This window comes from Mya arenaria, chromosome 6 (assembly GCF_026914265.1).
Source record: "Mya arenaria isolate MELC-2E11 chromosome 6, ASM2691426v1".
NCBI classification, from domain to species: domain Eukaryota; kingdom Metazoa; phylum Mollusca; class Bivalvia; order Myida; family Myidae; genus Mya; species Mya arenaria.
The window spans coordinates 63,040,593-63,065,979 of NC_069127.1; the positions used below are offsets into that span (position 1 = coordinate 63,040,593).

General features: G+C 32.9%; 1 long non-coding RNA gene across 1 annotated transcript in view; it reads right to left on the reverse strand.

The window, feature by feature from the left end:
* LOC128236489 (uncharacterized) overlaps positions 1 to 25,387 on the reverse strand; it is a 71,738-nt gene that overhangs the window by 12,151 nt on the left and 34,200 nt on the right. The window contains exons 3-8 of the long non-coding RNA XR_008261366.1: positions 4,119 to 4,226; positions 3,335 to 3,463; positions 2,915 to 3,028; positions 1,646 to 1,756; positions 862 to 990; positions 442 to 555 (exon numbers count right to left, since the gene is read on the reverse strand). This is a non-coding gene — a long non-coding RNA (uncharacterized LOC128236489). The remainder of the gene's footprint in view (positions 1 to 441; positions 556 to 861; positions 991 to 1,645; positions 1,757 to 2,914; positions 3,029 to 3,334; positions 3,464 to 4,118; positions 4,227 to 25,387) is intronic.

Here is a 25,387-nt window from a genome sequence, read left to right on the forward strand (position 1 = left end):
CCCAACTTGTCAAAATTTTGCTTTTCTGGTCCAGTTATATACAAAGGTAACAGAACTGTTCAGTTTAACACAAGAAATTCAGTGATCATGTGTTAATAGACAGTCTAAACAACACTATATGCCAAATTGTTGGCTTCCGGGACAAATGGTGCAACAAAGAAAATGGCAAAAAACACACCAAAACTTAAAGATTCATGACAACTGCTAGTGTTTTCATGTATGAGGTGGCTACATGATGTAGAAAATGCAGAGATAGCATTATTATGCCCATTTTTAAAAAAAAAATACTTTAAGAACCTGTTTCGAAGGCTAGATTTGGCATTAAATTCAGAGTACAGCACTTCACCATTGTCTATAAGATGCTTATTTACACCTGATTTGCTATAAATCTCACTCATTGGAATCATTTACACACAAACAAGTACTACAGAGTTGACTAACATCTTCATTCTTCTGAAATATTGGATTCAGAGCTGCATCTCCTGGATTCAGATTGCAGGACTACCGCCTGGGGAAAAGGCCACAGCTAACTGGAGCTTATTGGCACATCATGATCTGCAAGCAAGACACAAAAGCAATGTTTTACACAAATAAAACTATCTGCCACTACTGTTAATGTTTGAAAAAGGCATGTAAACACTCATTTGAGGCATACACAACCTTTAATATAGTCATAAATGTGATAAATATGCAGAAAAGTTCATGAATTCAAAGATTTTCAGGACAGATTTAATAAAATATATAGTCTTTTGGACATTTTGCAATCAGTTTTTAACAACTCAAAGGTAAATCTCATCTTATTGAGTACCCAGATGCATTTTGAAAGCATTCAAACCTGACATGCTTAGAATTTCTTCTTACTTGGAGATGATATTCCTTTCTTGAAAATCCTTGCCGAGAGCCGGTATGGAAAACCACACGAGACCACAGTTTTACCAGCACTGGTTCTTGTCCTTGAAAATTCCTCTGTGGCTACAGCAACCAGGCTGGCTATTAAAATAAGCGCAAAATTAGGGTTTTTAAAACATTTATAATGTATTAAGGTTGTGTTTTTTAATGCATGAAGGGAAAAGGCTCTATTCTTTATGAAAGCTGCTCATTTTTTTTATTTCTTTTGCCTTGAGAAATGTCAAGTTTTTCAATGAATAAACTGAATTATCAGAATAAATGTATGAATTAATGAATATATATGAATGATTGATAGAATGAATTAATGATTTAATGAAAGGTGGCATTATTTCTTTAAAATTTGGATCTCATTGTGTTGCTGTGATTGTTGAAGTAGATGTTTTCTTGTCCAAAAGCTGAAAATCATATGCACACTAAATAAAACATCATTCTTCATCCTAAGTGCAGTAAGTTTTGTTTAATTGCTTATAGAATTTGTAATTAATGTAATGTTTGCTTAAAAGAACAAACAAAATGTGTAAATAGATGCACAATTCAGACCAAAGACTGATACAAGTCAGCAGTTTCATTAGAAAATAATATTATTATCAAAGCCACATCAGAAATGATTGACAACATGAAAGAAATTCATTTAGGAATGGAACAAACAGTCTCAATGGGCTTATATGACCAACTTTACTCACTTTGTACTTCAGTTTGGATACAATTTTCCATTATATAATCTTGAAGTACTTACAAATTACAGCATGTTGGCAAACACCAAGTACAGCTCAGCCTGGTGGGCAGCTTGGGGGGGGGGGGGGGGCTGTCTGGCTTGTTCTTCAACAGTTCCTCCTGGGTCTGCTTCCTATGTTTAAAAATCCCTCCATTATTCTTTGGAATTGAAAGTGAGGCTTTCATTCATTAGTTACCATCATTTGGAACTATTTTCAAACATTAAATTGAAAGTGAAAGTAGTTTTTTTTTTTTAAAATGTCAAAATATATAAGAGAATTATATATTATTAATTTATATTATGTAATATAAGATTTTTAAATTTCATACTCAAACACCAATATTCTATGGCTAAGCACTGTCAACTGGCCAAATTTCAACCAGATAGCTGTATAAATTAAGAATTTATAACAATTTAAAATAGGCCACCCCTCCAAAAGCTTCCTCTATATTATTTAAGCAACATTTTTTTAGAAACATACTTCAAAACTCCTAATGTTCAGCTGCAAGCTATATGTAACACATACTGAATGTTTGGCAACGATATATCAAACACTAAATGAATCAGACAAGTATTAGCACCTGTGGTATTTTCATAAAAAGCAGAAACAGCCATTTCCCTCAAATGTTAAGCCGCAAACCTTTGAAGAGCCATTTTTTCCTTATGCATTGGAATAATTTGACCAAGTAAAGTTTTCCTTGTAGCTTTCAATGGTGTCTATAGAACAGCTCCACAAAAATGGCCTGCCTACTCTTTTAAGATTTTTTTCTAAGCAAAATAAGGTTTTTCCACTTCATCGGCTTAGTGTTTTATATAAAAAAATGACAAAGAGCCAAACTGAAATGCCTCAACTTGTCAAAATTTTGCTTTTCTGGTCCAGTTATATACAAAGGTAACAGAACTGTTCAGTTTAACACAAGAAATTCAGTGATCATGTGTTAATAGACAGTCTAAACAACACTATATGCCAAATTGTTGGCTTCCGGGACAAATGGCGCAACAAAGAAAATGGCAAAAAAACACACCAAAACTTAAAGATTCATGACAACTGCTAGTGTTTTCATGTATGAGGTGGCTACATGATGTAGAAAATGCAGAGATAGCATTATTATGCCCATTTTTTAAAAAAATAAATACTTTAAGAACCTGTTTCGAAGGCTAGATTTGGCATTAAATTCAGAGTACAGCACTTCACCATTGTCTATAAGATGCTTATTTACACCTGATTTGCTATAAATCTCACTCATTGGAATCATTTACACACAAACAAGTACTACAGAGTTGACTAACATCTTCATTCTTCTGAAATATTGGATTCAGAGCTGCATCTCCTGGATTCAGATTGCAGGACTACCGCCTGGGGAAAAGGCCACAGCTAACTGGAGCTTATTGGCACATCATGATCTGCAAGCAAGACACAAAAGCAATGTTTTACACAAATAAAACTATCTGCCACTACTGTTAATGTTTGAAAAAGGCCTGTAAACACTCATTTGAGGCATACACAACCTTTAATATAGTCATAAATGTGATAAATATGCAGAAAAGTTCATGAATTCAAAGATTTTCAGGACAGATTTAATAAAATATATAGTCTTTTGGACATTTTGCAATCAGTTTTTAACAACTCAAAGGTAAATCTCATCTTATTGAGTACCCAGATGCATTTTGAAAGCATTCAAACCTGACATGCTTAGAATTTCTTCTTACTTGGAGATGATATTCCTTTCTTGAAAATCCTTGCCGAGAGCCGGTATGGAAAACCACACGAGACCACAGTTTTACCAGCACTGGTTCTTGTCCTTGAAAATTCCTCTGTGGCTACAGCAACCAGGCTGGCTATTAAAATAAGCGCAAAATTAGGGTTTTTAAAACATTTATAATGTATTAAGGTTGTGTTTTTAATGCATGAAGGGAAAAGGCTCTATTCTTTATGAAAGCTGCTCATTTTTTTTTATTTCTTTTGCCTTGAGAAATGTCAAGTGTTTCAATGAATAAACTGAATTATCAGAATAAATGTATGAATTAATGAATATATATGAATGATTGATAGAATGAATTAATGATTTAATGAAAGGTGGCATTATTTCTTTAAAATTTGGATCTCATTGTGTTGCTGTGATTGTTGAAGTAGATGTTTTCTTGTCCAAAAGCTGAAAATCATATGCACACTAAATAAAACATCATTCTTCATCCTAAGTGCAGTAAGTTTTGTTTAATTGCTTATAGAATTTGTAATTAATGTAATGTTTGCTTAAAAGAACAAACAAAATGTGTAAATAGATGCACAATTAAGACCAAAGACTGATACAAGTCAGCAGTTTCATTAGAAAATAATATTATTATCAAAGCCACATCAGAAATGATTGACAACATGAAAGAAATTCATTTAGGAATGGAACAAACAGTCTCAATGGGCTTATATGACCAACTTTACTCACTTTGTACTTCAGTTTGGATACAATTTTCCATCATATAATCTTGAAGTACTTACAAATTACAGCATGTTGGCAAACACCAAGTACAGCTCAGCCTGGTGGGCAGCTTGGGGGGGGGGGGGCTGTCTGGCTTGTTCTTCAACAGTTCCTCCTGGGTCTGCTTCCTATGTTTAAAAATCCCTCCATTATTCTTTGGAATTGAAAGTGAGGCTTTCATTCATTAGTTACCATCATTTGGAACTATTTTCAAACATTAAATTGAAAGTGAAAGTAGTTTTTTTTTTAAAAATGTCAAAATATATAAGAGAATTATATATTATTAATTTATATTATGTAATATAAGATTTTTAAATTTCATACTCAAACACCAATATTCTATGGCTAAGCACTGTCAACTGGCCAAATTTCAACCAGATAGCTGTATAAATTAAGAATTTATAACAATTTAAAATAGGCCACCCCTCCAAAAGCTTCCTCTATATCAGGCGTGAGACCACAGTTATTTTTACTATATGTTTCATATAGACACTAACCTGGCTTTTGACTTTATACACATCCCAATTGAAAAACAAGGACATGGCATCTCTAGAACAATTCAAGACACAAAATATAATCACAAGAAAACACCATGTTGACCATTGACCCGACTGTCAAAATTGAGTTCAAATACAGAACCCTTCCGCCAAGGAGTCAATCGGCTATAAACAACTAATTTTCAGACTTCCACAAGCTATGATTTTTCCAATATTTACACTGAAAACTATCAATTTCTGCAATTGAGTGTCAAATTCAGTCAAGTTCTCTGCAAAAAGAACCTTTTTTGCTTCTTTTTCATTCAATTTTAATAAAATATGGATACTTGAACACAAGCACTCTTTTTTCTGTATTAACATCCGGATCTTGGTCAACGGGGGGCAGAAAACTGTGGTCTTGAGCCACTTGTTAGCAGACTAGACAATTGTCGACTGGATGTTTATCAAGTCTTAAAAACTACACCCTACTGTACGAGATGTTCCTCGTAAAATTTCGTATCGACAGTACTTCGTCGAAAATGGTGAAAGGGTCAGATTTTGCGCATAGTTGGTAAAAATAACAACTGAAGTAAGTGTTTACTAGTTTGAGTCTTAAATGGTCCATTCATGTTTAATTAATGGAGTGTTTTACCGTAGTTGCATGAAATATTCATTTGGATATTCACGGGGTGAACGCCGATGAGCTCCCAAACTTTAATTCTGTTTTTGAAATTGTCAATTTAATTAAACCAACTTCTGACACTCAACGTAAAACTGTTAACGTCCTTCGCAAATCCACTTAATACTTTAAAGGACAGTGTTTACCGTTCAAATGACCAGCGGTCAGTCTTTGGGCCGATTGCTCCGATTTTTGTCAAAATTACAATTTTATGCTCACATGTTTTAATATAAACAAGTTCAGCTGAAACAGTTGCATCAAACATTGTTACAACTTAACAATCGGGACGTAAGAATAAACTTTATGAATATGCTTTCTATAGAATCATTAATTAAGTCAAGACAATCTTTTGCGCCAATAACAACCCCTTTTAAAGAAAGAAGTTTTGGAGAACTAAACCACACTTTAAAACTAATTATTTTTGGCATTCCTAATCAATGATTTTATCTTTTATTAAGTATGTCTGAAGCCCGAAAATTGCGCGATAAGCCTCTTATTGTCTTTTTACCGCGATTGATATATACGTTTAATTGAGTTTAAACAAATCCTTAAATTGAATGCTGTACTTCAAAGATAAAACGAAGACCTGTTTGCACGATAAACACACGTAACTGTCATAACCGTGACACGAACGCCAGTCATTGAACAAGAACTTTATATCAGACATGGCATTTTTTTGCGTCTGGTATTCTATTTCTCTCACGACCGAATTCCTGTTATCAGTGCACAAAGACCATGCATCACTAGGCCACTCCGAAATTCAAGGCCAAACATGTTTTGTATTAAAAAGTATATATAAAGTAAAAGGACTTGCTTCTGTCTGGCGCTATGCCAAAAATTGTCTTTAAACTCGTACGATATGAATGCACTCCAGAACGTAGATAGGAATATAAATCAAAGTAATGCTCTGTGAAAGTTTTTGTTTTTCACTTTGTATTTTGCCTAGTAACCACATCTAACACTGCTTTATTTAGACTCTATACATATCAAGGGCCGTGATTACGAACAGTCTCAATTCCAAGTCTAGACTCAGACTCAGAAAAGCATTTTGATAAAGGAAGAAAAATCATATTTCTTTCATTTCTTTTACAAAAAATAGGTAAATATTAGTGAAATATTCAAATATCAATATATTTCAGCAAATTTTACTATCAATGCTCTGATAAAAGGAAAATTACAATGAAATGAAGTTTTGCAATAATGAGTCTTGAGTCTGAACTCAGACTTGAGACTGTTCGTAATCACTGCCCCAGGAAATTAACTACGTTTTTAACTTCATCGTTGTTAACGTTCAAATCGGTATTGCTCTGGAAGTACCACTGATACAATTTTCATTTGCAGTATTCCAGACGAAATGGCCCTTTCATGAATAAATCTATTTTTTTTATAGGATGAAAATGATAAACTTAATATATATTGTTTATCTTGTTTTCAGTCAATGCGTATATGGACATGGGAGAAAACTCCTGTTGTTTTCGTCCCTTGCAAAGTCCTATCTATTACATGTTTCTTTTAATGTACGAGTTAGATTAAATGAACTAAATTCTTAATGATTAAGAATGGGCGGAGTGAGCGTAGCGAACAAGCCTTTAATCGGATAATGGCAGTAGGCGGACCTTTAAAGATTCAAGATTCAAGATTCAAGATTCAAAATATTTATTAAAGTAACTTAAACATATACATGCTTCTCGTTACATGATATTATGAGCTAAACAAACATGTGATCAACGTGAATATTTTTAGAATAAAACGTGAAAAAGAAAGAACAAACACCCGCGAAAGTTGAAAGTCTTAATAGTTAAAACTAGTTTTAAATGAGTGCCTATTTGCATTTTCATTGGCTTAAAATGTTGGCTGTATTCTAATTACCGTTAAACAATCATACTCGTACATGCACCCGTTACGTATTAGGTTTAAAATAAGTGCTTAATCATTAGTATGTTTCACGAATATTAAGTATAAGTGTCTGTAGTTTGCTTTTCTTTTTTTGCCCACCACCGTCTAAGCATAGGTTAGTGTTTGTTTGTAGCATATATCAATTAAAACGTGGTCAGACACGGTATATCTTTATACTGTATCATTTAAATCGTCTAAATAAGGGTTCAGTGAGGCCAAACAATGTATTTTTCAATGGTGGCCCTAGTTTAATCTGTACTCATAGTATGTTATCCATTTGTTAAATGTGTCGTTGATTCATTGAAGTTATTAAATAGTTTTATATTTCATCGTTTGTTATTTTGAAAATATGGGTAAAAACCTCGTTTCACAACGAATCTTTTTTGCTCGTTTTCATCACCGACCACTCATGATAAAATGTTTATCGAATTCAACCGGGAATGGTCGATACTGACCCAAATCGAGTCTCTAATGCTACTTCCGGTAGGTACGTATGATTTTGTTATGCAGTAAAAGACGTGTTTTTACAAATGTAAAACAAAACCAAACCCAAACTAATGGGTAAATCGTTGTTAAACAAGGGAGGTCACTCTCTTACATAATTGAAATAATTGTAAACAATTGTGCTCGAATCATATATTTTTTTCTCTGGCAAATTCCGGGGATGCCGATTCGATTCATTCTGTTCTTGAAAGCTTGCTGATAGTTTGCAATTACAAATTTGTAAACAGTTCCATAAAATTAATAATAATATTTGTAACATGCGCCGTTAAACCGACACCAACAGATACATTCAGGGAAAAGCATGCCCAACATTGAATGGGTCCGCTGGTCTTTATATACAGTGAATTCTCAATCCACGCAGAACCCAGGCTTTGCTAATTTGCGTATAACCAACCAAGTTAACATACGTACTATGAACGTACTTCCATCCTTAACGGAAGGTAATACTGTGAACGCACATCCGCCGCCAACAGCGGACCGTTACACTAACCCGCCGCCTACAGCGGATCGTAACATTAATATGAACGCACATCCGCCGCCTACAGACATCCGCCACCTATAGCAGACCGTTACATATTTATTTAATTTTTAAAGTACCAGGTTATCTAAACTTAACAACTGTTTAATATGATTTTTCGTACATGAATAACGTGCTAACTGGCAAAATGCGATCTGGGATACGACGGATACCTGGTGGGCGAAATAAATTTTAAGGGATTTATACGGAACTTATGGTGCAAGGGAAGTAATACCTTTAATGACACGCTCCGTGTCTGGGTAACGAGTACTACCAGGAATTGAAGTACCGAAAGTTTACAATCGGTGAAGGTCATCAAAAACAACTGAGACAAGGAAGTGTTTTGTTGAAATGTTTTTTTTTTTAAATAATTTCTGATGAGAAATGTAGATGATTCAAGAGAGTGGCAATGGTCATTCAAGCCAAGATACTTATGAAACTGCCCCATAGGCCTGCTGCTACAAGATTTTTAAAGAATAATTCCTATTGCCATCATGTTTGACATTATCTTATTAACCATAAGTTTTTGCCTTGTGATGATACTAGCTTAAATTTTAAGAAAGGAAACTGCATTTCTGTAGCCAGGAAGTTAATTTCACGCATCTTTTTACAGTAATATATCAAAGAATTTTCTTATTTGAAAGAAGATGATATTGAATCATAAAGTCATTGTTGATTTGATGGTCTACAATAATTTGGCAAAACACCATTCATATTGCAGAAAAACATTTTTGTAACAATTATCTAGTAGAACAATAGCTAAAGCCCCCTGTCAATTATTCTTCCCACTTGGCTAATTACTAATCAAAAGCCATGGTCAACCAGGTCAACCATATATTATTCTTACAATAGCATTAGAACAATGCTACTAATTTTGCGTAACAATTTTGGCAGGGGTTGTAATCAATGTGCACCGTAAGTCAGTCTTATGATCATATATTATTCATTCACTCTATTGGTAAGTTATAAACAAAAAGTGACCCGATTAGCTACACCATTCTTAAATCCAATGAAGAACAATATTGAATACCAGCCCAGGAATACAGGCATAGGGCCTATCCTCAAATTCGAATTATATAGTACGAAGAAGAGAAGAGTGGACAATAAGTATAGTTGACATTCTTTCCATTATTATTATTGTACGAGTACTTATCAAATCCACTCATTGAACATGTAATGTGTGTTAACAAGCCCTTCACAGCCTGTAATTTTCTAAAGACATTTTTAATTTATGAATGTTTTCGGAAATAAACTCATAATAACTAAAAAATAAAGCAAGTTAGTGATTAATTTATGAGGCAGACGACTTTGTTTATTGTTTTCATCGATCGTTAGAGTTTATCCTCTATCCATTTGGCAGATTTACAATACTTTATAAAGTGGCCTTTTATGTCCTTGAACGCAATTTGAAATTCTTGGTCGCTGATTCAATTGCTTATCATGCAAGGTCAATGATTCGGCACATGGGAATACGAGATAACCTATTTTTTCTGCAGTCATCCTAGGGCGTAGCCACTCAATTTAAAAAGAAAAAACGTACACAATGTTAGTTATTTTTTGTTTCATAAAATAGACACAGACATGTTGCAATAATGGAAGTTGGAGCTTACTCAGATCTAGTTTAAACATAATATTGCATAAAATATGTGTTTTCGGTCCGTGTGTTTAAACGCAAAAAACCGGGGGTTATCGGTAGAAAACGTGTCAGTAAAGTCACGTGCCGCCAATGACCGGCATTTTGTTCTACACTAGCGATATCAGGGCCCGCATCAAAACAATGGAGGCCGAGCGACCTGGTTTCTGACCGAAAATTGGTTAACGATGCAAATTTTGCACAAAAACATATTCCATCATATATAGCTGTATACAAATATTAAAGAAATGAAATAAACCACATTAAGTTTATTTTCTTCTGTGTTGTCTTTTCGTAGTTGGCTAGATTATATGTATATTCCATGGCCGAGAGTGTACGATAGGTTCATCCCGACCCGAGCGTAGGGTGTTTTCCGGAAAGAGGTTTACAGATGCCTTTTCTCTCACCTCAGTTAGACAAAATTTAGTAAAATGTATTTTTTGCTGGAACCTTTTTTGTGCGTAGTGAAAATAAATGCGTATGGATATGTGATAATTTGTGTTTGGTTGTCATGGATGTATGCAAAATGATTTAGATTATGCTAATAGTCAAATAAGTCCTTAAAAAGTTCTGAGGACAGTGAAGCATAATTTCTTACAAGGTGTGTGAAAACTTTTTTATGGTGACATTTGAAGCGAGAAATAATTAATTAGCATTCTAAATTTTGCCACAAGACAAGGTTTCTATGATGCTTCAGACAGCAGTCTTCAACAAGGGAGGTAATTACAATGTGGTGAACATTAAAAAGGAGTTCCATACGTGTACTTGTTTTATCTTTCTAACATGGTTAAATTTTTGGATCTACTGAGGTGTGAAAAAGTGCTTTATGCAGTTCGTTGACTTGTGTCATTTAAAAAAAGCACTTAATTAAGTCTTACATTTTTAACTCCCCCAACTTTAGTTATTTCTGTCGATTTTATTCCGAACAAACGACTTATGTGGACATGACTCCATTACGTCATACGCAAAGAACAAAGAATTTTAAATATATCTTTTCCCTGAGTCTGATGCTGAAGACGCTGTAGGACATTTTAACAAAGTTTTCCGATTTTAATTAGTTGCCAAAACATGTTAATGTTACAAGTAGGAACACACCGGTAATTAATCGATTACCCGTTAGGATTTGTGTCTAAATATTCCGAGTAAACCAGTCAATTTCTAAGAATAACACTTGGTGCATTCGACTGAAAACTGGAAAAAATGGCGTCGAAACAAAATGCAACTGTCGAGTCATGTTGCGGCCGTATTTGAGTTGATAGTCTAACATTTCCAAGATCATCGCTCAAGACGTCACAAAAGTACCTGTTATGATGGATATTATGAACTATATTAACTAACCACAGACACACAGGCTCCATATTTACTAACCTACAGACACACAGGCTCCATATTTACTAACCTACAGACACACAGGCTCCATATTTACTAACCTGCAGACACACCAGGCTCCATATTTACTAACCTACATATTTACTAACCTACATACAAAAGCTCCATATTGACTAACCACAACACACAGGCTCCATATTCCCAAGTAACATTCAAACAGGCTCCATATTACCAACCTAAAGACACACGGGCTCCATATTATGACCTACAGACACACAGGGTCCATATTTAATAACCTACAGACACACAGGCTCCATATTAACCAATCTACAGACACACAGGGTTCATATTTACCAACCTACAGACACACAGGCTCCATATTGACTAACCTACAGACATACAGGGTCCATATTTACTAGCCTACAGACACACAGGCTCCCTATTTACTAACCTACAGACACACAGGGTCCATATTCACTAACCTACAGACACACAGGCTCCATATTCACTAACCTACAGACACACAGTGTCCATATTTACTAACCTACACACACACAGGGTCCATATTTACATGAACTAACCTACAGACACACAGGCTCCGTATTTACTAACCTATAGACACACAGGGTCCATATTCACTGACCTACAGAAACACATCGTCCTTATTGACTAACCTACCGACACAGGCTCCATATTCACTAAGCTACAGAAACACAGGCTCCATATTTACTAACCTACAGACACACAGGCTCCATATTGACTAACCTACAGACACACAGGTTCCATATTTACTAACCTACAGACACACAGGCTCCATATTTACTGACCTACAGACACACAAGCTCCATATTTACTAACCTAAAGACACACAGGCTCCATATTTACTAACCTACAGACACACCGGGTCAATATTTACTAACCTACAGACACACAGGCTCCATATTCACTAACCTACAGACACACAGTCTCCATATTTAATAACCTACAGATAAACAGGCTCCACATTTACTAACCTACAGACCCACAACGTCCATATTTACTAACCTACAGACACACAGGGTCCTTATTGCTAACCTACAGACACAGGAAATACACAGTCTCCATATTACTGTGTCTCCATATTCACTAACCTAAAGACACACAGGCTCCATATTGACTAACCTACAGACACACAGGCTCCATATGTACTAACCAACAGACACACAGGCTCCATATTTACTAACCTACAGACACACAGTCTCCATATTCACTAACCTACAGACACACAGGCTCCATATTTACTAACCTACAGACACACAGGCTCCATATTCACTAACCTACAGACACACAGGTCCATATTTACTGACCTACAGACACACAGGGTCCAAATTAACTAACCTACAGAGACACAGACTCCATATTTACTAACCTACAGGCATACAGGGATCCATATTACTAACCTACAGACACACAGGCTCCATATTTACTAACCTAAAGACACACAGGCTCCATATTTACTAACCTAAAGACACACAGGGTCCATATTCAATAACCAACAGACACACAAGCTCCATATTCACTGACCTACAGACACACAGGCTCCATATTCACTAACCTACAAACACAGGGTCCATATTCACTAACCTACAGACACACAGGCTCCATATGTACTAACCAACAGACACACAGGTTCCATATTCACTAACCAACAGATACATAAGCTCCATATTCACTAACCTACAGACACACAGGCTCCATATTCACTATCCTACAGACACAAAGGGTCCATATTTACTAACCTACAGACACACAGGCTCCATATTTACTGACCTTCAGCCACACAAACTCCATATTTACTAGCCTACAGACACACAGGCTCCCTATTTACTAACCTTCAGACACACAGGCTCCATATTCACTAGCCTACAGACACACAGGTTCCATATGTATTAACCAACAGACACACAGGGTCCATATTTACTGACCTATTGAAACACAGCGTCCATATTTGCTAACCTACATACACACAGGCTCCATATTTACTAACCTACAGACACACAGGGTCCATATTTACTAACCTACAGGCACACAGGGTCAATATTCTTCTTTCCCATCTAAGTATTTTGCGGCATCTTATTAAATTACTCTCAAGTAGTTTTATTTGTATACGCCCCTGGGAAATATTGCATCATGAAATCTGACGGTTTGGTTTTGGCAGAGTTCCAACCATTACTCACTTAATTGTGATAGGGTACAAACACGGAAAATAAAATAGCAAAATGCTGAAGTGTCAGTGAGTTATGATTTCTGAACCCAGTTTTCCATGATGGACTGACCTGGACTGAAACTGGGCCTCCACATTCAATACGTTCCATTCAATCCTATTTATGACCAGTTTGACCATAATTCACATATGTCTTACATATTGTTTATTTTCTTAATTGTTACTATTTTGTAAAGATTGGGAACAAAAGCATTAATTAACCAAGGCCGCAGGAGGGTCTAGTTTTCCACTGGGCCAAATTGGACAAGACCTTTATGGTAATGATGTGAGCATTGGTTTTGATACATGTCGAGTATTATGGATAAAGGCATCACTGTAGCGGTTATTTCACATAAAAATCTCTTGCGCGGTTATTTCACATAAAAAAGAAATTACAATTTAACCTATCTATTGATGATGTGCATCAAGGACGATCACTGCTTAGGAGAGTGAATATGTCTAGCGAAAAAATATACCGGTACCGGGCGCCTGAATTTATAATGTTGTTTACAGAGTGACTCACCATGTCTCTATGTAAACATGTAAATCAACATACTTCGTCACAAAATCTCCCTACCGCGTGAATTTAAAGCAACGTTTAGAGTTATCAGGAATACAGCGCACGACGGTGTTTAAAGTTTAATATTTCATTAAAATACAGCAGCAATTACGGATTCACTCCGTCATGATTTTGTTCGTCGTTCATGTTTTATCTTGCTTGAATTTGATTGCCTTATTTCAATGTAAAGCTTATACAAATTTACAAAAAATACTTTAGTATACATTTGAGCATTCCGCAGAATGACTCTGTGTGCAGAGTTTCTTTAAAATCACACTCGAACAACAAATCATGCTCTCCGATTAACGCCATTTTGTCTAGTTGATGTTGACCGGTCGTGCTGAAATCGGCTGTTACCGGTACAAGTAAGCCTTTTACAGGAAGCTTTTCATTATGATATTTTCACGCATCAAATGAGACCCCAATTAGGGATATTCGGCACACCTGGTATAAGTATATTTAGTAACTTATGTATCATGCCGTACAATTTTAGCCAATGCCTGTTTTTTAATTGATGTGCAATGTTATTGCACTTATTTAAAAAAAAATGTAATAAAAGATATGGATATGGAGGGCCTAGTTTATGGAAAGTTTATGGTTAATCCCTTGGTTCCCATTAAGAGCACTCGCTTCTCACCATGGTTCAATCACTGGCCTAGGCGCCAGTTTGTTTGCTTTGTGGTCACCAAGCCGGACAAATGGGTTTTCTCCAGGTACTCCGCTTTCCCACACAAGACAATATTCTACCCTTGCGTAACATCGTGTCGACGAGAGTGATAAATATAATGTTGTTGAACTACGTCTCTAAGCACACAGACAAAATTTTTACTACTGATTTCTGCGGCTGTGGCAGTATCTTTCATGATATTGCTCAATTATATTTCAGTTATAGTTTCCTTTTTTATGTTCTGATAAGAAGCATTCTTTCCACTGGGCATAGACAGTGTTTCACGTACCGTTGCTGTCAATGAACTGTATCAATCAGACCCAGACGACATTTTTGATACATTGTCTATAAATTGTTTTTAATTTACTAGATATTATGAAGACAGTCCTGAAACTGGACTGTGCAATTCAGGTTCAATTTCAGGACATCTTAAAGTTCATTTTATATCGTTATATTCTTCAGACAATAATTTGACGTTTTCGCTCTACCATACTGAACGTGTGGTAGAGTGATATTCAGTATGCTATTTAAGTCAATCTTATAACCATATATGATTGCCCCCATTCATTGTAAAGGTCCGTTTTTATATCGAGCAATCCGATTAGCTACATCGTTCTTAGATCCAATTAAGGCCTTATTGAATACCAGCCCTGAAGTACTACACTGAATGCCAGTGGACTGTTTAGTAAAGATCTTAGTATAATTTAATCGTAAGATGTCATAGTTATATTGTTTTGCTATATATCTAAGTGAACTATTTGTTTTTTAAATAAACACAACGCTAAGATATGAAAAAAAATTCTTGCCATTTGGGACATATATATAGATTCAAGATTTTGAAGTTACGTCTAAAATCTTATAGACTCTGCCCCCATCACTAGCGGATCCAGAGGGGACGCAAACCGCCCCCCTAAAATCGGCAAGGTTTACGTTTAATTTCAATATGTGATACACACGTTAAAAAACACGCCCGAAATGCACCATTTCGGACTAGTAATTGTTATTTTATTTCTTGCAGGAAGTATCCCCCCCCCCGATGCCAACGTGTTAAACAGAATAAATTGTGGTTCTGAGTGAGGGGCGCAAGTCAAAAGTTTACACCCGTAAGCTACGCAACTCCTAGCGTCAAATCCCGGATCCGCCCCTGCCCATGACAGAAATCCCTAATTGGATCGATATGTTTTCAATTCTTTGCATGCAAATTTTCATTTTGGTTGTTCATAGTGGATTGTTTTGTGTTTTATTACCTTTAAAAAAGATAAAAGGTTTAAATTTTTTTAGGAAAGGTCTACAAAATTTCGGTTAATCCAGCACACTTGATGTAAGAAATAAAGCTTGAAGAACGCCAAAGCGTAATACATGTATTGTATTTATGACTTTTTAAATGTGCGCCTTTTTATTGTTTGTTTTTATCGGTATTATATGATCGTCCGTTCTTAAGAAATTGTATCCGATCATTGTGGCAATTCTTAAAAGCAAATACCTCAGCCAAGGCCAAATACAAGCCGGATTGCAATATTCAACCTGAAAGTATTTTCAGAAAAAAGCGGTCAATAATTAGAACGAAAACATTGCATCATCTTTAAGACGGCCTTGAAATGATAACAGAATACAACTCGAACACTTTTCTAATTTAGTACACTTATCTAATCGTGTGGCTTGTTTTGGCAGTGAAATATATGGGCCAAAGATAAATCACTTATATATCAAAACATTGTTAACCAGGTGACCTACTGTCTGGGATATGGCAATCCCGTGGAAGGACATTAAGCTTTTACATGGCGTTACTTAATGATGATGCATGTCTTTATTTTAGCACACTTTTAATCAGTGCAATGTCAGATAACATTTTAACAACAATAACACGCGACACATGCTCACTGTCCAGTGATATGGTTTGGCATTTCAATATTTAGGATTACAAATGTCTTACAATGGGTTCATGAAACACATTACAGACACATATTGAATAGCATGTGAATATTAGTACACTCCATATCTTTCGGGGAAAGCCTTAATATAAAGAGCGCTGACTATGGTTTAATTGTTTAGGGAAATATTTATTTAAGTTTTCGGTATAAAGGCGAAACCTATATAGTGAGTGAACACCGGAACAGAACAGCCATAAGGAAATGTGAAATATATTGTATGATAACGAGTGAAAGTTGCTCTTAGGCCCATGGCCGGGTATTTGCTTGCATACTTAGGAAGCGTTCGGTCAAACGGGTCACTTGTCGTTCACTATATCACACCATATATACTAACGGATCCAAGAGGGGGGGGGAGGGGCGCACCCCTCCCCCTTAAATAATCCAAGTTTACTATTTTATTGTCAACTATTTCTTGGGGGAGTACCCCCTAACCCCAGTTCCAAAACTATAGACCATATAAATTTTGGTTCTGAAAGAGGGGCGCAAGTCAAAATGTTTTTCCCATAAGTTACACTCTCGCTAACATCGACTCCTGGATCCGCCCCTGATATTTAATTTCAATATGTGATACACACATTCAAAAACACGCCCGAAATGGACCATTTCGGACTAGTAATTGTTATTTTATTTCTTGCAGGAAGTATCCCCCCCGATGCCAACGTTTTAAACCGAATAAATTGTGGTTCTGAGTGAGGGGCGCAAGTCAAAAGTTTACACCCGTAAGCTACGCAACTTCTAGCGTCAAATCCCGGATCCGCCCCTGCCCATGACAGAAGCCCCTAATTGGATCGATATGTTTTCAATTCTTTGCATGCAATTTTTATTTTGGTTGTTCATAGTGGATTGTTTTGTGTTTTATTACCTTTAAAAAAGATAAAAGGTTTAATTTTTTTTAGGAAAGGTCAACAAAATTTCGGTTAATCCAGTACACTTGATGTAAGAAATAAAGCTTGAAGAACGCCAAAGCGTAATACATGTATTGTATTTATGACTTTTTAAATGTGCGCCTTTTCATTGTTTGTTTTTATCGGTATTATATGATCGTCCGCGAAGGTATTCTTAAAAAATTGTATCCGACCATTGTGGCAATTCTTAAAAGCAGTTTATAAATACCTCAGCCGAGGCCAATTACAAGCCGGATTGCAATATTCAATCTGAAAGTATTTTCAGATTAAAACGGTCAATAATTAGAACGAAAACATTGCATCATCTTTAAGACGGCCTTGAAATGATAACAGAATACAACTTGAACCACTTTTCAAATTTAGTACACTTATCTAATAGTGTGGCTTGTTATGGCAGTGAAATATATGGGCCAAAGATAAATCACTTATATATCAAAACATTGTTAACCAGGTGACCTACTGTCTGGGATATGGCAATCCCGTGGAAGGACATTAAGCTTTTACATGGCGTTACTTAATGATGATGCATGTCTTTATTTTAGCACACTTTTAATCAGTGCAATGTCCGATAACATTTTAACAACAATAACACGCGACACATGCTCACTGTCCAGTGATATGGTTTGGCATTTCAATATTTAGGATTACAAATGTCTTACAATGGGTTCATGAAACACATTACAGACACATATTGAATAGCATGTGAATATTAGTACACTCCATATCTTTCGGGGAAAGCCTTAATATAAAGAGCGCAGACTATGGTTTAATTGTTAAGGGAAATATTTATTTAAGTATTCGGTATAAAGGCGAAACCTATATAGTGAGTGAACACCGGAACAGAACAGCCATAAGGTAATGTGAAATAATATGTATGATAACGAGTGAAAGTTGCTCTTAGGCCCATGGCCGGGTATTTGCTTGCATACTTAGGAAGCGTTCGGTCAAACGGGTCACTTGTCGTTCACTATATCACACCATATATACTAACGGATCCAAGAGGGGGGGGGGAGGGGCACACCCCTCCCCCTAAAATAATCCAAGTTTACTATTTTATTGTCAACTATTTCTTGGGGGAGTACCCCCTAACCCCAGTTCCAAAACTATAAACCATATAAAATTTGGTTCTGAAAGAGGGACGCAAGTCAAAATGTTTTTCCCATAAGTAACACCCTCGCTAACATCGACTCCTGGATCCGCCCCTGATATATACTACAAAACAAGTCGATAATTGTATAACATTTTAGTGGAATGCTAAAGATGTTAAGTATTGTTTTACTTTATACTTAATTGTTTTTAAGTTACTGGCTCTGATGAGGCTTCTAAAAACTAGTCTAACCCCCCCCCCCGAATATTGTTATTATTGATAAACTAATCTAATCCCCAATATTGTTATTATTGATAAACTAGTCTAACCCCTCCCCCAAATATTGTAATTATTGATAAACTAGTCTAAACCCAATATTGTAATTATTGATAAACTAGTTTAAACCCCAATATTGTAATTATTGATAAACTAGTTTAAACCCCAATATTGTAATTATTGATAACAGCTCATATCCCCAATATTGTAATTATTGATAAACTAGTTTAAACCCCAATATTGTAATTATTGATAAACTAGTTTAAACCCAATATTGTAATTATTGATAAACTAGTCTAAACCCAATATTGTAATTATTGATAAACTAGTTTAAACCCAATATTGTAATTATTGATAAACTAGTTTAACCCAATATTGTAATTATTGATAAACTAGTTTAAACCCCAATATTGTAATTATTGATAAACTAGTTTAAACCCCAATATTGTAATTATTGATAAACTGCTCTTATCCCCAATATTGTAATTATTGATAAACTAGTTTGTACCCCAATATTGTAATTATTGATAAACTAGTTTAAACCCAATATTGTAATTATTGATAAACTGCTCTTATCCCCAATATTGTGAATATTGATAAACTAGTTTAAACCCCAAAATTGTAATTATTGATAAACTAGTTTAATCCCCAATATTGTAATTATTGATAAAATAGTTTAAACCCCAATATTGTAATTATTGATAAACTAGTTTAAACCCCAATATTGTAATTATTGATAAACTAGTTTAAACCCAATATTGTAATTATTGATAAACTGCTCTTATCCCCAATATTGTGATTATTGATAAACTAGTTTAAACCCCAAAATTGTAATTATTGATAAACTAGTTTAAACCCCAAAATTGTAATTATTGATAAACTAGTTTAAACCCCAATATTGTAATTATTGATAAACTAGTTTAAACCCCAATATTGTAATTATTGATAAACTAGTTTAAACCCCAATATTGTAATTATTGATAAACTGCTCTTATCCCCAATATTGTGATTATTGATAAACTAGTTTAAACCCCAATATTGTAATTATTGATAAACTAGTTTAAACCCCAATATTGTAATTATTGATAAACTAGTTAAAACCCCAATATTGTAATTATTGATAAACTAGTTAAAACCCCAATATTGTAATTATTGATAAACTAGTTAAACCCCAATATTGTAATTATTGATAAACTAGTTTAAACCCCAATATTGTAATTATTGATAAACTAGTTTAAACCCCAATATTGTAATTATTGATAAACAGCTCTTATCCCCAATATTGTAATTATTGATAAACTAGTTTAAACCCCAATATTGTAATTATTGATCAACTAGTTTAAACCCAATATTGTAATTATTGATAAACTAGTCTAAACCCAATATTGTAATTATTGATAAACTAGTTTAAACCCCAATATTGTAATTATTGATAAACTAGTTTAAACCCCAATATTGTAATTAATGATAAACTAGTCTAACCCCAATATTGTAATTATTGATAAACTAGTCTAAACCCAATATTGTAATTATTGATAAACTAGTTTAAACCCCAATATTGTAATTATTGATAAACTAGTTTAAACCCCAATATTGTAATTATTGATAAACAGCTCTTATCCCCAATATTGTAATTATTGATAAACTAGTTAAAACCCCAATATTGTAATTATTGATAAACTAGTTTAAACCCCAATATTGTAATTATTGATAAACTAGTCTCAACCCAATATTGTAATTATTGATAAACTAGTTTAAACCCAATATTGTAATTATTGATAAACTAGTTTAACCCAATATTGTAATTATTGATAAACTAGTTTAAAACCAATATTGTAATTATTGATAGACTAGTTTAAACCCCAATATTGTAATTATTGATAAACTGCTCTTATCCCCAATATTGTAATTATTGATAAACTAGTTTTACCCCAATATTGTAATTATTGATAAACTAGTTTAAACCCAATATTGTAATTATTGATAAACTGCTCTTATCCCCAATATTGTGAATATTGATAAACTAGTTTAAACCCCAAAATTGTAATTATTGATAAACTAGTTTAATCCCCAATATTGTAATTATTGATAAAAGTTTAAACCCCAATATTGTAATTATTGATAAACTAGTTTAAACCCCAATATTGTAATTATTGATAAACTAGTTTAAACCCAATATTGTAATTATTGATAAACTGCTCTTATCCCCAATATTGTGATTATTGATAAACTAGTTTAAACCCCAAAATTGTAATTATTGATAAACTAGTTTAAACCCCAAATTTGTAATTATTGATAAACTAGTTTAAACCCCAATATTGTAATTATTGATAAACTAGTTTAAACCCCAATATTGTAATTATTGATAAACTAGTTTAAACCCCAATATTGTAATTATTGATAAACTGCTCTTATCCCCAATATTGTGATTATTGATAAACTAGTTTAAACCCCAAAATTGTAATTATTGATAAACTAGTTTAAACCCCAATATTGTAACTATTGATAAACTAGTTTAAACCCCAATATTGTAATTATTGATAAACTAGTCTAAACCCCAATATTGTAATTATTGATAAACTAGTTTAAACCCCAATATTGTAATTATTGATAAACTAGTCTAAACCCCAATATTGTAATTATTGATAAACTAGTTTAAACCCCAATATTGTAATTATTGATAAACAGCTCTTATCCCCAATATTGTAATTATTGATAAACTAGTTTAAACCCCAATATTGTAATTATTGATCAACTAGTTTAAACCCAATATTGTAATTATTGATAAACTAGTCTAAACCCAATATTATAATTATTGATAAACTAGTTTAAACCCCAATATTGTAATTATTGATAAACTAGTTTAAACCCCAATATTGTAATTAATGATAAACTAGTCTAACCCCAATATTGTAATTATTGATAAACTACTTTAAACCCCAATATTGTAATTATTGATTAACTTGTTTACCCCCCCCCCAATATTGTGATTATTGATAAACTTGTCTACCCCCCCCCCAATATTGTAATTATTGATAAACAAGTTAAAACCCCAATATTGTAATTATTGATAAACTAGTTTCAACCCCAATATTGTAATTATTGATAAACTAGTCTAACCCCAATATTGTAATTATTGATAAACTAGCTTAAACCCCAATATTGTAATAATTGATAAACTAGTCTAAACCCCAATATTGTAATTATTGATAAACTAGTTTAAACCCCAATATTGTAATTATTGATAAACTAGTTTAAAACCTCCAATATTGTAATTATTGATTAACTTGTCTAACCCCCCCCCCCAATATTGTAACTATTGATAAACTAGTTAAAACCACAATATTGTAATTATTGATAAACTAGTCTAAGCCCCAATATTGTAATTATTGATAAACTAGTTTAAACCCCAATATTGTAATTATTGATAAACTAGTTTAAACCCAAATATTGTAATTATTGATAAACTGCTCTTATCCCCAATATTGTAATTATTGATAAACTGCTCTTATCCCCAATATTGTAATTATTGATAAACTAGTTAAAACCCCAATATTGTAATTATTGATAACTAGTTTAAACCCCAATATTGTAATTATTGATAAACTAGTCTAAACCCCAATATTGTAATTATTGATAAACTAGTTAAAACCCCAATATTGTAATTATTGATAAACTAGTTTAAACCCCAATATTGTAATTATTGATAAACTAGTCTACCCACACCCCCAATATTGTAATAATTGATAAACTAGTTAAAACCCCAATATTGTAATTATTGATAAACTAGTCTAAACCACAATATTGTAACTATTGATAAACTAGTCTAAACCCAATATTGTAACTATTGATAAACTAGTCTAACCCCAATATTGTAATTATTGATAAACTAGTCTAAACCCCAATATTGTAATTATTGATAAGGTAGTCTTAACCCCAATATTGTAACTATTGATAAACTAGTTAAAATCCCAATATTGTAATTATTGATAAACTAGTTAAAACCCCAATATTGTAATTTTTGATAAACTAGTCTAAACCCCAATATTGTAACTATTGATAAACTAGTTTAAACCCCAATATTGTAATTATTGATAAACTAGTTAAAACCCCAATATTGTAATTATTGATAAACTAGTCTAAACCCCAATATTGTAATTATTGATAAACTAGTTTAAACCCCAATATTGTAATTATTGATAAACTAGTTAAAACCCCAATATTGTAATTATTGATAAACTAGTTTAAAACCTCCAATATTGTAATTATTGATAAACTAGTCTACCCCCCCCCCAATATTGTAATTATTGATAAACTAGTTAAAGCCCCAATATTGTAATTATTGATAAAATAGTCTAAGCCCCAATATTGTAATTATTGATAAACTAGTTAAAACCCCAATATTGTAATTATTGATAAACAAGTTCAAACCCCAATATTGTAATTATTGATAAACTAGTTTAAACCCCAATATTGTAATTATTGATAAACTAGTCTAAACCCAATATTGTAATTATTGATAAACTAGTTTAAACCCCAATATTGTAATTATTGATAAACTAGTTTAAAACCTCCAATATTATAATTATTGATTAACTTGTCTAACCCCCCCCATATTGTAATTATTGATAAACTAGTTAAAACCCCAATATTGTAATTATTGATAAACTAGTCTAAGCCCCAATATTGTAATTATTGATAAACTAGTTAAAACCCCAATATTGTAATTATTGATAAACTAGTTTAAACCCCAATATTGTAATTATTGATAAACTAGTTAAAACCCCAATATTTTAATTATTGATGAACTAGTTAAAACCCCAATACTGTAACTATTGATAAACTAGTTAAAACCCCCAATATTGTAATTATTGATAAACTAGTCTACCCCCCCAATATTGTAATTATTGATAAACTAGTCTACATATTGTAATTATTGATAAACTACTTCAAACCGCAAAATGGTAATTATTGATAAACTAGTTGAAACCCCAATATTGTAATTATTAATAAACTAGTCTAATCCCCAATATTGTAATTATTAATAAACTATTTAAATCCCCAATATTGTAATTATTGATAAATTAGTTAAAACCCCATTATTGTAATTATTGATAAACTATTTAAAACCCCAATATTGTAATTATTGATTAACTAGTTAAAACCCCAATATTGTAACCATTGATAAACTAGTTAAAACCCCAATATTGTAATTATTGATAAACTAGTTTAAACCCCAATATTGTAATTATTGATAAACTAGTTTAAACCCCAATATTGTAATTATTGATCAACTAGTTTAAACCCAATATTGTAATTATTGATAAACTAGTCTAAACCCAATATTGTAATTATTGATAAACTAGTTTAAACCCCAATATTGTAATTATTGATAACTAGTTTAAACCCCAATATTGTAATTATTGATAAACAGCTCATATCCCCAATATTGTAATTATTGATAAACTAGGTAAAACCCCAATATTGTAATTATTGATAAACTAGTTTAAACCCCAATATTGTAATTATTGATAAACTAGTCTCAACCCAATATTGTAATTATTGATAAACTAGTTTAAACCCAATATTGTAATTATTGATAACTAGTTTAACCCAATATTGTAATTATTGATAAACTAGTTTAAAAACCAATATTGTAATTATTGATAGACTAGTTTAAACCCCAATATTGTAATTATTGATAAACTAGTCTAAACCCAATATTGTAATTATTGATAAACTAGTTTGTACCCCAATATTGTAATTATTGATAAACTAGTTTAAACCCAATATTGTAATTATTGATAAACTGCTCTTATCCCCAATATTGTGAATATTGATCAACTAGTTTAAACCCCAAAATTGTAATTATTGATAAACTAGTTTAATCCCCAATATTGTAATTATTGATAAAATAGTTTAAACCCCAATATTGTAATTATTGATAAACTAGTTTAAACCCCAATATTGTAATTATTGATAAAATAGTTTAAACCCCAATATTGTAATTATTGATAAACTGCTCTTATCCCCAATATTGTGATTATTGATAAACTAGTTTAAACCCCAAAATTGTAATTATTGATTAGTTTAAACCCCAAATTGTAATTATTGATAAACTAGTTTAAACCCAATATTGTAATTATTGATAAACTAGTTTAAACCCCAATATTGTAATTATTGATAAACTAGTTTAAACCCCAATATTGTAATTATTGATAAACTGCTCTTATCCCCAAATGTGATTATTGATAAACTAGTTTAAACCCCAAAATTGTAATTATTGATAAACTAGTCTAAACCCAATATTGTAACTATTGATAAACTAGTTTAAACCCCAATATTGTAATTATTGATAAACTAGTCTAAACCCCAATATTGTAATTATTGATAAACTAGTTTAAACCCCAATATTGTAATTATTGATAAACTAGTTTTAAACCCCAATATTGTAATTATTGATAAACTAGTTTAAACCCCAATATTGTAATTATTGATAAACAGCTCTTATCCCCAATATTGTAATTATTGATAAACTAGTTTAAACCCCAATATTGTAATTATTGATCAACTAGTTTAAACCCAATA